This window comes from Muntiacus reevesi, chromosome 1, assembly GCF_963930625.1.
Source record: "Muntiacus reevesi chromosome 1, mMunRee1.1, whole genome shotgun sequence".
In the NCBI taxonomy this organism is placed as follows: domain Eukaryota; kingdom Metazoa; phylum Chordata; class Mammalia; order Artiodactyla; family Cervidae; genus Muntiacus; species Muntiacus reevesi.
In genome coordinates this window covers 48,303,406-48,319,051 of record NC_089249.1, presented here as the reverse complement: position 1 = coordinate 48,319,051, position 15,646 = coordinate 48,303,406, and the positions used below count along the sequence as shown (strand labels likewise).

The 15,646-nt window shown below is 48.1% G+C and overlaps 1 protein-coding gene and 1 non-coding gene across 2 annotated transcripts in view; both read right to left on the bottom strand.

Moving 5' to 3' along the window:
* The window catches only part of ANO2 (anoctamin 2), a 324,331-nt gene that overhangs the window by 86,731 nt on the left and 221,954 nt on the right, over positions 1-15,646 (bottom strand). The gene's annotated exons all lie outside the window — the stretch shown is intronic.
* LOC136156495 (small nucleolar RNA U13) lies at positions 2,316-2,425 on the bottom strand. The gene has a single exon (XR_010661037.1). It is a non-coding gene; the product is annotated as a small nucleolar RNA U13 (small nucleolar RNA).

Sequence of the window (15,646 nt, the reverse complement as noted above, 5' to 3'; positions counted from 1 at the left end):
AACAGTGTCTATTCCAGAAACAGATCCCACCAACTTCACCACCATCTCTCTCTTTCTCTCTGGTTTTCTCTCCTAAGATAGCTCCTCCTCCAGGAAGTCTTCATGGCCTGACCACAAAAGTAAGGCCAGCATTTGACTGCACACCTTTCCCTTCACTGACATTGGGCATCCCGCAGTTCCTATCACTATGACATTGGTCCCGGGCATGGTATTAGTCCCCACAGCCCAAGCACACACAGCCTCCTGGAGTGAGCCTCCAGGCCCCAGCCCTCAGCCCTGTGGGCTTGCCTGTAACTGATCCCCAGGGCCTTCTAGAGACAGAGACAGACTTTTGGGAAGAGCGCCAATCTAGGAGGGCAATCCTGACAAAGAGGCTGGAGGCAGTGACGTGGCATAGCACCCAAGGCAACAGGCATGGACGAAGTCTAGGGCAGAACACAGTGTGATTTGCGGCTCAGATGGAAAATATTCTGTTCCTCCCACTGCTTGGTGATTTCAGCAGACTCAGAAATACAGACTCTGGCTCCCTTCCTCCCCAACCTGAGGTCCAGCCTGCTTACTCTGCTCCTCTGCCCCAGACGGCTGTTGTTTCACTACCTCTATTTCCCAGCGGGCGGCCTTGACCTTCCTGGGTTCCAGGACTGGGCTGAGCATCTCTCCCTCCCTAACCCCAATCCCAATGATCCTATCCTGTGTCCTATCTGGAGTCGGACCACAGACAGCCCCTCCCCACTCACTCTCTAAAGGGGCGCCCCTTCTAGACTGTGGTGGTGGAAAAGGGGGGCTCAGGTGGGTTGCCCCTAACAATGTATGAGAGCCCAGGGCAGCCATGTCATCGTCCCTGTCCAGACTTCCTTGTCTGTAAAAGGAGGAGGCTGGGCTGAAGCCACCAGGGCCCCCCATGAGTATGATACACATGAATTCTTAATCTATAACCTTATCTAGAATATCACACAACGACCTAAGCAGAATGACCATGCACTCGATGGTCAGAATATATCTAAATCCAATGTCGAGCGGGGCCTCCGAGGATTGACATGATCTGGACTCTGGCCCCTCTTGAGCTTCAGTTCAGTGCTAAGCATTCAATCCCTTTGCATTCCATTCCAGCCACACTGGCTCCCTGCTTGTTCACTGACCATCACCAGCTCAAGACCTGAATGAGATTTCTCCTCTTCCATCTCTTTACCCACTTGGGTCCTCTGCTCACCCTTCCACTCTCAGTTCTAGCATCGTCCCTCCAGTGAGGCCTTTCCTAAGGCCCCAGCCCATCCTCTGACCCTTATTATCCTCTATCAAAACTATGACTATCTGAAGTTACCTCATGTCTTTATTTATCTCCTCTCTGCCTCCTTTAGGAGAGCAGAAGCTTTGTGAGGGCGGGCATCCTCTGTGTCTGGCTCCCCGCTGAACTCCAGCGCTAAGATCGGCCTGGCTCCAGGAGTGCACTTGCAGGCGGGGTTCAGTGGGTAAGGATCAGTTTGGAAACAATAGCCTAGCTCATCTTTGAACTGCCCAGTGCACAGAAGATTGGGATTGAGCACTTAGCCTCTGGTGGGTCGAAACTAACTTCACACAGAAGGAGCCCACAGTACAATTTTTTGTCCCTGCCTCAGGCTACAATGCCAAAACCTAAGGGGAAAATGAACAGACTTCTGGGTAACTTTAAGAATAATAATCAAGTGCATGTCCTATTCACAATAGCCAAAACATGGAAACAATCTAAATGTCTGTCCACAGATGAATGGATTAAAAAAAAATGTGGTACATATGCATGATGGAGTATTACTCAGCCATTAAAAAAATGAAATAATGCCATTTGCAACAACATGAATGCAACTAGAGATTATCATACTAAGTTAAGTAAGTCAGGCAGAGAAAGACAAATATCATATGATATTGCTTATACGTGTAGTCTAAAATATGACACAAATGAACCTAGCTATGAAACATAAGCAGAATAAGGGACATAGAGAATAGACTGGGGGTTGCCAAGGAGGAGGAGGATGGGAGAGGGATGGAGTGGGAGTTTGGTGCTAGCAGATGCAAACTGGTACATATAGGATGGATAAACAACAAGGTCGTACTGTAAAGCACAGAGAAATGTATGCAATGTACTGTGATAAACCATAATGGAAAGAATAAGAAAAAGAATATGTATATATGTATAACTGAGTCCCTCTGCAGTATAGCAGAAATTAACACAACACTGTAACTTAACTATACTCCAATAAAAACACAGTCAAGGGCATATCCCACGAGCATGTGCTGATAAGGACAGTTTTTTTTTTTTTTTTTTTTTTTTTTTTTTTTCACGTCAGACAGGTAATGTGCCGATGTCGTAACAAGGTTTAGAGGGAGGCACATGTCACGCAGCAGCGTGAACACCCAATCATCATGCTCATGAGGAGAACAACCCAGGGAGAAGAGTCAGCCTAAGTGACACCCAGCTGTGTTCCCACCTACCCCCTGCCTCTAGGCAAGGCGGCAACCACCATCCTGGACTCACTGTGAAGACTTTGAGATGGAGATCCTGAAGTCACTTAGCTCCTTCTAGTGTGTCTTAATCTTTTAGATCACACAGTACCTCTCAATTTAACCAACAAGCCTCCAGCTTCAGTTTGGGGCCTTTTCCTTACATCCTAACCCACAGAGTGGAAAACATATCTGTAGAATATTTGTTTACAATCCTGAAGTTGTTTGTGACATCCCCCCTTATTCCTGCCCACTTCAGAAGCAATATGGTTTTGTAACCCCTATTTTTTCCCCCAATATTTTCGAATTGTGGTGCTGGAGAAGACTCTTGAGAGCCTCTTGGACTGCAAGCAGATCAAACCAGCCAATCCTAAAAGAAATATCCTGATATTCCAATCCTGAATATTCATTGGAAGGACTGATCCTGAAGCTGAAGCTCCAATACTATGGTCACCTGATGCAAAGAGTTGACTCATTGACAAAGACCCTGATGTTGGGAAAGACTGAAGGCAAAAGGAGAAGGGGGCGACAGAGGATGAGATGGTGAGATAGCATCAGTGACTCAATGGACATGAATCTTAGCGAACTCTGGGAGATAGTGAAGGACAGAGAAGCCTGGTATGCTGCAGTCCATGGGGTCGCAAAGAGTGGGGAACGACTTAGTGACTGAACAACAATAACAAATAGATGTGGAAAAATATCCTTGCCCTGCATCCCTGTCTGCATCTATTCCCTCTGGACCATGACGATGCTCTAAGGAGGCACTGTGTTGGACGAGGGGATGGATGGATGAGAGGATGGCTGGATGAATGAGGGTACCATCCTTACAGAGTACCTATTAAGAGAGGCTCACTGTCCTCCACTTAAAAGCAGAGATGTGCAAAAAACGACATCAGGAGATATGCTGGTAATTTCTATTTAAAGATTAGGCAGGGAACCTGAGGAAGAAGCAGGACCTGAGTCCTGGAGGATGGGAAGAAAAGAGCTGATGGCCCAGCCCCCAGCAGAGGCTCAGACCGCAGAGAAGACAGAGTGCCACAGTGCAAGGGGAGGTTTTGGAATGGGACGCCCTGGGCACTGTCACCAACTCCCACGTTGGCTAATCATCATTTAGGAGACTTCTCAAAATAAGTCTCTCAACATACCTTGGCCCAATTCCAGATTGACTAAGTCAGAATCTTGGGGGTGACAGAATCTGCTTTTCAAAATGCTTCACAGGCGATGCTGCAGCTAAGCCCAATTAGGGAAGTCCTGTTCCTGGAGACGGGCTCCCTGCCTTGCTGCATTTGCTCCAGGGCCCGTATTCCTGTGGTTTGTCCTTCTGTGAACAGAGCCTCTGAAAGGCACTCACAGAGTGGAAACAAGCTTGGAGACAATTCCCTCATGCACGGTGTCAACACGGAATTCACATTGTCAGCGGCATTGCTGGTTCCCATCCATGCCCACCCCCGCCCCTCAACAATCTGCAAGCTGGCTGTAGGGCCAGAGCCACACCGATCACACCTGAGACCAGGGAGAACCTTCAGGTCCACTGTGGGTCCCGGCAGATCAAGGAGTCAGGAGGCAAGAACTAAGGGTGGGAGGCCCGCCTGCTCACCGGCCATGCATGGGACCAGCAGCCAAGGCACTTCTATCATCAAACCAATTGTTTGACACGCCACAGAAGCCTAGACAGCATCTCAGTATCTTACTTAATTTATGCAGCTACATCTCCTATTGTGAATTTATTGGACTTTAAAAGTCCCCACATAAAGAATCCTAAAAAGGGCCTGTAACTTAGTAAGCACAGGGTAAAAGATGGCTGGATGGCTGGCCTGATGAATTGTGGATGGATAAGGGTGAAAAGCAGTGAAAGTGTTAGTTGCTCAATCATGTCGATTCTTTGCAACCCCATGAACTGTTTGCCTTAGTCGTGTTCGACTCAGTGTGACCCCATGAACTGTAGTCTGCAGGCACCTCTGCCCATGGCATTCTCCAGACAAGAATACTGGAGTGGGTTGCCATTTCCTCCTCCAGGCGATCTTCCCAACCCAAGGACTGAACCTGCGTCTCTTATTATGTCTCCTGCACTGGCAGACAGGTTCTTTACCACTAGAACCACCTGGGAAGCCCAAATTGTAGCCGGCCAGGCTCCTCTGCCCATGGAATTCTCCAGGCAAGAATACTGGAGCGCTATCCACTCCCTTCTCCAAGGGATCTTCCTGACCCAGGGACTGAACCTGGGTTCCTGCATTTCAGGCAGATTCTTTACCATCTGAGCCACCAGGGCAGCCCATGAATGAGGGTATCATCCTTTAAAGGGTATCTATTAAGAGATGCTCACTGCCCCCCACTCAAAAGCAGAGATGTGCAAAAATAGACTTGGGAAAAGTACTGGTAAGTTCCATTTGGAAATCAGTATGCCCTTTGCAAGATTTCACTTGCAAATGAATAAATAATGAATCTCAACAACATCCATGTGTTTTGGTCAGAAGAGTAAGGACGCTTTGTCCGTGGTTCTGTAGCAGCATCAATTAGTTCTGGTGTAGCCCATGGTCACTGTTATACTATGGGTAGGCGGTTAGATGATACACATCTGAAACTGTTTATTTCTCACTGCATGAGAAACATATTTGCAGGGACTTGTAACAACAGTAAACTGGCAAGAAGACACTGTCATTAACTCTCCTCGGGGTGTTTGGCGATGCTGCACGCAGCCAGCAGGCAATGTTTGTTTTTTGGTTTGGTTTCAGATTTTGTTAACTAATAGAGAAGAGCGGGTTGTGGTTCTTCCTCTTCATTAACTAGAAGGACCAGGACCAATGGACAGGGAGCCCAGCAAGGAAAACTGGGTCCGACATGCAGAAGCACTTCCTGGTTCTTGCTCAAGCCTCGGGTCCCCAGATCAAGAGAGGTGGCCTCTACTGTCCTTCAAGAGTCATCTTCAAAGCTGGCCCTGGCTCTTCCTAGAGACACAGCCAGGGCCATGATAACACATGAAGTGAAAGTGATAGTCGCTCAGTGATGTCTGACTCTTTGCAACCCCTATGGACTGTAACCCTCCAGGCTCCTCTGTCCATGGGATTCTCCAGGCAAGAATACTGGAATGAGTGACCATTCTGAGTCACCACAAAAGCCCATGATAACACACATGATTCACTAATGTGTTCTAAAATTATTAAGTGAAATAATCCATGAAATGTGTCGCACCACCCACACATGCGGTAGGTGAAGGGAGATCAGCTCCAGTCACGCAGGCCTTTTCTTTAGGTCCAGAGCTCTCTGTGACTGGGAGTTGGCTCTGTCCTTCCAGGCTAAGGACATCCTGAATGCAGACACAGGATGACGACAGCGGCCATCCTGGGCATGCCCACGCTCAGCTTCAACTGGGTTCACCAGGCCCCGACAGAGAAAGGGATGTGGGGCCAGAGAGAGGAAGAAAAATCCAAAAACGGGAGGACTTGGAGGAGGACGATTGCTCTGTGGTTGGACGTGCAGGTAGTCTCTGCTGGCTTCCTCCGTGGTCGCCATCACCCTCTTGGGACCTGGGAAGAGGCTGGGCCCAGGAAGCGCTACTGAGCATGCTCAGCGCGTGCGGGTACCAGCCTGGGAGGGCGGGTCTGGCCCTCATGAACCTAGCTCAGGCCCCCAACAGCTGCCGCCTGTAACCACCCCGCCATGCCACCCGGCGAGGAAGGGAGGGACCCAGGGCCCAAAGCCCACAGCAGAAGCCCTGCCCTGCCGCACCTCTCAGAACTCATCCTTCCCCCTCTCCACACACAGAGCTGCCCGCAGCCCCTCCAGCTCCCTGGTCAGTGCGGAGTTCCGAGGGTGGAGTTCTGACCCTCAAGAAGGGTTAGGGTATATGAATAGGTGGGCTGAGGCGTCTCAGATGCCACTGGTGCAGTGGTCCTGCCTACCAGAACACTGAGAAGGGGCCCTGTGCCAGTGACTTTATACACACCAAGTCTGTTCGGGGACTGTGCTGTGACATTCCTGCCCCAGGACTCTCAGAGCCCAGGCCGAGATGAAAGGGTAAGCGGTCATGGTGCAGTGCAGCCACTGCTGGGACGGGACCATGCGGAAGATTGTGGGAGCCTGGTGGAGAAGCTCCCAACTGTGGTGTCTTCAGAAAAGACCCAGGAAAATGCACACATGAGCGCTTGTGTATAAGTGTGTGCATGCATGTACACATACACACAGACACACACACACACAATCATGCTTGGTGGTCTGGGTGTGCCCCAGATCAATGACTCTACCTAGCTGAGGTAATGGTCCAAAACTGATTGTTCTATCTGCCTCCTCATGCATCCACAATCCATCCATCTATCCATCTACTCCCTTATCCATCCAGTCCCTCATCCATCCATCCATCCATCCATCCATCCCCTTATCCATCCACTCCTTCATCCATCCATCCATCCATTTTTCATCCATCCATCCATCTTTTACTGTGTGCTGACTAAGCTACAGGCACTTTTCAGGATTCTTTATGCATCTGATCTCATTTATTGCTTCCAATAACTTTATCAGATAGGAGTTATTAGTGATAATTTAAACCCAAGAAGTTCAAGACCCAAGAAGCTTAGTTTCTTGGCCAGAGTGCCCTAATAAATGGCTGAGCTGTATTTTGATCTAGATCCAAATAATCCCAATCTAAAGTTCTTCTTAGCTCTCCCACATCCCCTACACTGTGTTCTTCAGAAAATTGGATTTTCCAGGTACTCACAGATGTTCCACACAGACAATCTCTCTCTTTTAAGAAATGTATTAATAACTGCCAACATATAGATCTCCTGGAGAAAGGAATGGCAACCCACTCCAGTATTCTTGCCTGGAGAGCAAAATGACGGAGGAGCCTGGTGGGCTACAGTCTACAGGGAGTTGGACACAACTGAATGACTAACACCTTCACACACACACACACACACAAACACACACACACCAGAGGCTCTAGTACATAATGCAGGACCTCTATCTAATCCAGCTTTCACAGACTCAATGGTCACTGAGCTTCTTTGGTAGTTAACAACTCAGTTCCAGGGCAGTTTGAGAAAAGCTGCTTGACCCCTTTACCTGAGCTAGGATCCCAACTGAGGACTCCTGCCCCCAGCAAGGTACTTTTTCCTTCTGCCAGAGAGTGACGACCTGACTTTAAGCTAATCAACAATCTATCCCCTTGCATCTCAGTGATTCTCTTCTTCCTTTGCCTCTGTTCTCTCCCTGCACGTCTGCATATCACCACCAAACACAGAGGGTAAAGGGCCCAGGAGACATCCCAGAAGTGACAGGTGTGGTCTGCAAGCCACTGGATTTGCAGTGTACACTGGACTCCCATCCCAGCTCTGGGCTCGGAGCCTTAAATGCCTACTGGTTCAATATGAGAGCCCGTCTTCCTGGTTGTTCTTGCCTCATCCCCTCACCGCACTCTTCTGTAGGGCTGTCCACACAACAGCCTTCCTTGCTTTCTATACTCCATCCCCAGCTCTGGCTTTGAGAGGATTTACTTGTAAAGTTTCTCTTTCTATCCTTCTTATAGTTATCTCTCTGGGAAAAAAAGAGACAGACAGGCAGGACCAACCCAATTATGAGCATCCCCAGGCTCAGAAAAGATTCTACTTGCTGCCCCAGAAAGAGAGACTGGGCCCTGCTTCTCCCCACCTGGAGCCGGGAGCTAAAGGCCAAGGGTGACTCGGCAGGATGTCCATGCAGGGGAACCCCCTCCCACTCTGCGGCTGCCCCAAATCCCCGCCTGCCACCCCCCAGGGAGTCAACACACATCATGCCCCTGGACTCCAGGCCCTGACTCACCGCAGTGCCGGGAAGTCACTGCCTGAGAATCTGCAGCCTCAGCGGCTCCAACCAGGCCCTCTGTTCTGCACCCCGGGGCCTGACCACCTCCCACTGCCAGCTAGGGGATGGTTTTTTCCAATGAACTCAAGTCATCCCGAATGTGTGATTCCCTGGAGGGGCTGGAGTTGGCCTCCTGAATATGGATGGGGAACTCCTCTGCCTAGTGAACAAAACGTACAGCTGAGCACAAGAACCTGTGCTCCCCTGGGTCTCACTAGCATCCATGGGTCCCCAGACCCCCCAGAAGAGAGCAGCCTGGGCACCATGGGACCCCACACGAACCAGATCAGAATTTAAGGATGAGGATTTACATATTGATTGCTTCTGACACAGACAGAACAGTGAGAACTGAGGCTCCCAAGGGGAAGGGAAATCTACTCCCCTGAAAATAGGCAACCTGAAAGAAAGGTGCTAGGACAACAAATGCCCAGTGGACACCAAGAGACCATTCTCCCCTCCTCTCTCTTCATGGCCCCTTCCATCCTTATCTACTATGTAGTTAATAAATTCTGATGGGAGAAAAGTCATGTGTGTGCGCGTGTATACTAAGTCACTTCCGTTGTATCCAACTCTTGCGACCCCATGGACTGTAGCCCACCAGGCTCCTCTGTCCATGGGATTCTCCAGGCAAGAATGTTGGAGCGGGTTGCCATTTCCTTCTCCAGGGGATCTTCCCAACCCAGGGACTGAACCCACATCACTTATTTCTCCTACAGTGACAGTCTGGTTCTTTATTACTAGCATCACCTGAGAAGACCCGGGAGAAAAGGAGGAAAGACAGAAGAGAGCTTCAAATTCTTGGTCTGCTTTCAAACTGTGGTGTTGGAGAAGACTCTTGAGAGTCCTTCAGACCGCAAGGAAATCAAATGATCCATCCTAAAGGAAATCAGTCCTGAATATTCACTGGAAGGACTGATGCTGAAGCTGAAACTCCAATACTTTGGCCATCTGCTGTGAAGAACTGACTCATTTGAAAAGACCCTGATGGTGGGAGAGATTGAAGGCAGGAGGAGAAGGGGACGACAGAGGATAAGATGGTTGGATGGCATCACCGACTGGATGGAAGTGAATTTGAGCAAGCTCCGGGAGTTGGTGATGAACAGGGAAGCCTGGCGTGCTGCAGTCCATGAGGTCACAAAGAGTCGGATACGACTGAGTGATTGAACTGAACTGACCTTTTTTACCACAAAGTTTCCAGTCCCCCCTCCAAACATAAAACAGAAGCAATATGGTAACAAATACAATAAAGACAAAAAATGGTCCACATTAAAAAAAAATCTTTAAAAGAGAAAGAAAGTGGGTAAGGAAGGATAAAGGTTCATTCTACTATTTCCTCTATTTTGGGACATGTTGGATCTGTTCCTCTCTCTGCTGTGCCCTTTTCTTCCTCCTTCTTGAGTCTGGGGAGGACGACATCAGGCAGTTACAACAGGGTTTCCTTGGAGTCTCAGGCCCACTGTCATCACTGGCTTCTGTTAAGGATGCACTCTGGAAGTGAGGTTCCAGCCCCAGCTCTACTTTGTGAACATTCATGAGACAGAAGGAAAAAAACATTAAGTTCCTCACTATCAAATTTTACTTTGGAAAGCAAGACGATTTTAATTTGTACATCTATCTCCTTGTTACCCCATCCCCCTACAGAGTTTCCAGTTACCCAACAAAGCTGGCCACTGGTACATTTTCAAATGAAGACTCTTTGGTGGTTATGAATTGACCCTGGGACTTCCCTGGTGCTCCAGTGGTTAAGAGTCCATCTGCTAGTTCAGGGAGCATGGAATCAATCCCTGGTCCAGGAAGATCCCCTGGAGAAATGAGTGGCTACCCACTCCAGTATTCTTGCCTAGAGAACCCCATGAACAGAGGAACCTGGCATGCTATAGTCCATGAGTGCTCAAAGAGTTAGACATGACTGAGCAACTGGACAATAAGTGGTACCTCCTCTGGTGGAGCCTGTCTTAACCTAGTGTGGTCTATTAAACAGATGCAATCAGAACTCCTCATTCCTGAAGAGATTATACAGATATCCTTACATCTAGTAGTCAACTTTCAGAATTGTGTAAAGGCAAGCAGCAATTGTCATGATGCCAGGGTTGTGATTTTCGGAAGCACTGATTATGTTTTATTGAAGGCAGCAACTAGGAGTCAGACAGAGTTCCTTCACATAGCACTTGGTTTGTGCTGCGGGCAGGTACTCATTGCTTTATACTTTTGATTATCTACGTGTCTTGTTGTACATGAGAAAAAGGGGAGCTCTCTGAGGGCAGTCGTTGTATCTAACTCATCTTCTACTTCCTGGAGGTCAAGGCACAGAATAATGCACGAAGCGTCTTATGAACTGAACTGGACTTGCTGATCTTTCCAAGACAGTAAGCCCTTGTGTCTGTGGATATGTAGTTATCACAGCTCCATAAACAGGTTCTCTCTAAACTGTAAGGTCACACAAAATTTTACAAGTCGCCTGTTCCTTCCTAAGAAGAAATCCAAAAGGGAAAATCAATAGCGGCAGGGGAGCACGGAGGCAAAGATCACATGTGGGGCTTGGGAGGTCCGGGTTCCAGTGACAGCCTCGGAGTCCATGGTGGCCAGAGGACCTTAGACAAGTCCCTTGACCTAAGACTATGTCTTCTCACCTGTGGGACAGTGAGAAATACCGTGCCCTCTGGCCACCCACAGATGTCAGGAGGTGATAACAAGTATAAAGCTCACACTATGACAAGTTCAGGGGTTTCCCTGGTGGTTCAGCAGTAAAGAATCTGCCTGCCAATGCAGGAGAGGCTGGTTCAGTCTCTAGGTTGGGAAGATCCCCTGGAGAAGGAAATGGCAGCCTACTTCAGTATTCTTGCCTGGAGAATCCCATGGACAGAGGAGCTTGGTGGGTTACAGTCCATGGGGTCGCAGAGTCAGACATTACTGAGCAACTAACATTTTCTTTTCCCACACCCTCATTGAGCTTGCCATCTCTGGGGAGATGACTGGCCTGTATGGCTGACACCTGCTCTCTCAGAACCACACTTGCCCTCAGAAAGGGAATTTGGAAGGCCTGGGTTCACTTCCAGGGGAGGTGGATCACTGCAAAAAAGTCAAGAGATGAGAGAAAACAATTTTCCACCTTTCTTTCCTGCACAACGGACCACTTTTCACACTTCACTGGAGAAATTCAAGGAATGTGGGGACTTCTCGAAGTCATTGTCATCTGTGAGTATCTACCAGTCCCAGGCAGGCATCCCTGGAGACGCCAAAGGCGTGTGCCACACAGGCGTGCCTCTCAGAGATGTCCTCAAATCTGCTTGTGATATATTTTAATTTATTAGCTGACCTTACAGACAACACATCATCACAATAGTCTTCACCCTCAAAAGGGTTCGCTCAGAAAGGAGAGGTCTTGTGGATCACTTCTGCATAGGAAGTGTGTGTGTGTGCATGTATGTATGTATGTATGTGCATGCATGTGTGTCTGTGCGCGTGTGTATGTATGTGTGTCTGTGTGTGCATGTATGTGTGTGTGCGTGCATGTGTGTATGTGTTTGTGATTGTGTGTGTGCATGTGTGTGTTTATGTGTGCGTGTATATGGGTGTGTGTGCACGAATATATGTGTTATGTGTGTATGTGTGTATGCATGCATGTGTGTGTATATATGTACATGTTTGTGTGTGTGTGCATAGATGTGATATGTGTATATTGTGTGTATATGTGTGTGCGCACGTATGTGTATATATGTGTGTATGGGTGCATATATGTGTGTATTATGCATATGTGTGTGTGTGTGTGTGTGTGTGTGCGCGCGCACACGTGTGTGTGTGTGTGAAGGCAGAGGGGCAGATGGAGCTGAGCACAAGGGAACACATTTTTCAAAGGCCACCCTCGGGACGTGCCCATCGGCAGCTGTGGGGCGGCTGCAGCTTGCATTTGTTTGGAAATTCAAGCCCGGGATGTATACAATTTTCCCCAAATAACCCCTTGAAGGGAAAAATGACAGTGTAAGCGACACCAAGAATACTCGAAAGCAGGGAGACACAGACAGCCATCTCCTTTACTCTGGTCATGTTGTGCCAAAGCCCACGTCCTGGAAACCTCTGTGCTCAAGGAGAATCACCAGTTGGGTTGTGCCTGGACATCCCACGTTTTAACTTTTGCTCAAGCTCTTGCAGCCACATGTTGGACGGCCTGACCAGAACATACCAGAGATCCTAAAAAACATTACCCGTCACCCTCTCCAACCTCAGAAACACCCCCGTCTCTGGTGCCGCTGTGTGACCAGTTGCTTCTACACACATCACACCGGGTGTCTCTCCCAGCTGGGGGTGGGAGGGATGGTCCCCACAAGTTCTCTCCATCCTCTCACCCTAAGTTCTACCTCGCCCTCTAAGTCTGTGAACTCTGAGCCATGCCCAGATCCCTCCCATGTCAAGCTCTCCGTGGCCTTGCCAAGGTGGTCAAGAACTAAAGGCCATCCACAGAGCAAGAGCTTAGCCTGTGACCAGGCTCACCATCCTCCAGTCCGAGGGTGTGTACAAACACTTCAACTTTAAGATGCTGGCGCCAAAGTCAAAGCCGAGCCCTTTAACCATGCTCCCTGACAAGGCAGGAGATGCTGTTGGTGCCCTGAGTGGTGGGGGCTGTTCATGCCCCAAGTGGGCAGGGACCGTGGATGATAGCTGAGGCCTGGGGCATTCTGGGTTCTGCCCTCTAATCACTCCAGGTGTATGGCAGAAACCAACACAATATTTTACAGTGATTATCCTCCAATTTAATTAATTAATTAATTAAAAATAAAACACTTTGCTAAAAAAAAAAGAAAAGAAAAGCAGAGGCCTTGGGTTGAAGAATTAATTCTTCCGAATCCATATTTCCTTAACCTGAATGCTTTCTTCCAGGTCAGGTTTGTGCCTTCTGTGGAGAACCCCTGATGTCAGCTACCTGGAGTAAGGGTGTCTGCTTTTTAAATTACTTATTAAAGTATGGTTGATTTATAATATTGTGCTGATCTCTGTGGTATAGCAAAAGGACTCAGGTATACATATATATACATTCTTCTAAAATATTCTTCCATTATGATTTATTCCAAGAGATTGAATATATGTTTCCTGTGCTATACAGGAAGAACATTTATCCATTTATCCATGTAGTAGTTTACACCTGTTAGCCCCAAACTCCCAGTCCATCCCTCCCCCACTCCATTCACCTCGGCAATCACAAGTCTGCCCTCTATGTCTGTGAGTCTATTTCTGTTTCATAGGTAGGCTGATTTGTGCCATATGTTAGATTCCACATGTAAGTGGTATCAGACAGTATTTGTCTTTCTCTTTCTGACTTACTTCACTTAGTATGATAATCTAAGTTGCATCAATGTTGCTGCAAATGGCATTATTTTGTTCTTTTTTATGGCTGTGTAGTATTCCATATCTGTGTGTGTGTGTGTGTGTGTGTGTGTACACACACACATATATACATATACATCACATCTTCTTATCCATCCATCCTTATATACATACATCTTATCCATCATATGTCATCATCTGTTATGACCTTATACGTTGTTTCCATGTCTTGGCTAGTGTTAATAGTGTTGCTATAACAGAGGGGTGCATGTCTCTTTTTGTGTTTGAGTTTTGTCTGGATATATGCCCAGGAGTGGGATTGTTGGATCATATGGTAGTTTTATTTTTAGTTTTCAAAGGAACCTCCATGCTGTTCTCCATAGTGGCTGCACCAACTTACATTCCCACCAACAGTGTAGAAGGGTTCCTTTCTCAGGAACTCAAGAGTTTATATATATGTGTTGGGTGGGTAGGGAGGGAGTGGGGAAGCATGCATCTGTGTGTGTGTGTGTGTGTATGCACTTGCACACGTTTGCAGGAATAAGGAAGCAGAGAAAGCAGCAGAGACTCAGAACATGGAAAATCTCTATCAGGAGACCTGACAGTAAAGAAGAATGTCCACCTCGGGCAGGAGTCAAGAAATTAATGAGTTAAAAGAGAGTGTGGGGAGGGCAGTTAGAGAGATTATGATCAGAAAGAGCCAACATGGGTGTCTTAGAACAGGTCATGCCAAGATTACTTCCCTACAGTTTTGAAGTTCTACATAGTATCATATTTGGATTTCAGGAAAGTTGTTATGAATTTAATTTTTAAATAGGTAACGTATCAAAGGGCTTCTCTGGTGGCTCAGTGGCAAAGAACCTAACCGCCAATGCAGGAGACACAGGAGGTGCGGGTTCGATCCCTGTATCAGGAAGATCCCTGGAGGAGGAAATGGCAACCCACTCCAGTATTCTTGTCTGGAGAATCCCCATGGACAGAGGAGCCTGGCGGGCTACAGTCCACGGGGTCACAAAGAGTCAGACATAACTGAGCGACTAAACAACAACATATCAGAATCCCAGTGCACCCCTGGGAGGCAGAGTCCTCCTTTGTGTTTCCTTGCCTGCCTTTCTGCTCCTCAACCACAACCACTATTATTCATTTCTCGATTGAGCTTACAGGATGTCTTCTGAGCACAGAAGCAAGTACAAGGGTGTGTGTGCATTTATTCATGTTTTCTCCGTTTCCTGCACAACAGGAAGTGCACGGCACACCTTGTTCAGTCCCTCTGCTGAGGCTTTGAAAGGGCCGGTCTGTCTTCGTGGTCCAGCTGGAGACCCCGTGCTGCAGCAGGGACATGGCGCAGAACCAGAATCTGTTGACTCTCTGGCCCAGGTCCCTCCCACCGCATCACCCATCCCTGGATCTGCTGTCCACCCACGCCAGGAAGCACTTCTGAAGTCCTGGCAGGCTGCTCAGAAGCAGTTTGTCCTCTTAAGTTGTTTAAGGTCCCCCTTGGCAACCTTGCACTCACCACTCATTTATCCAGCAGAACATTTCCTCATCCATCATGCAAAGGTAAACCTTAAGACCTCTGCTCTTTAAATGACTAAAGGACCTAAGCATGTGAAAGCCCCAGCCCAGGACTTGGCAAATAGTAGCCACTTCAAAAAAATAAATATTAGTTAAATCTGAATGACCACTAAATTCCAGTGAAATGGAACCCAGATTAGAGAATGAATCTTAAAGAGGAAGGGACCTGGCTTCCTTCTGAGCCAGCCCAGGATGAAGTCTTTCCCAGGCCAGGGGTCCCTTCCTCCTCTCCTGCCAGAGAAACAGAAATCACACTCCGTATTCAGTATTCATTTGGGGAGCACATGACTCTCATGATGACCTGCTGGCAATGATCGGGCCCACTGATGGAGCTGACCGGAAGGAGTGAGTGGATCAAGTGTGGATCACGTGGCAGAGCAAGGGGTGGGGAAGGGGTGGGGACCCTCTCCCAGGGCCACCATCACTACCCTTTCCCATTCTC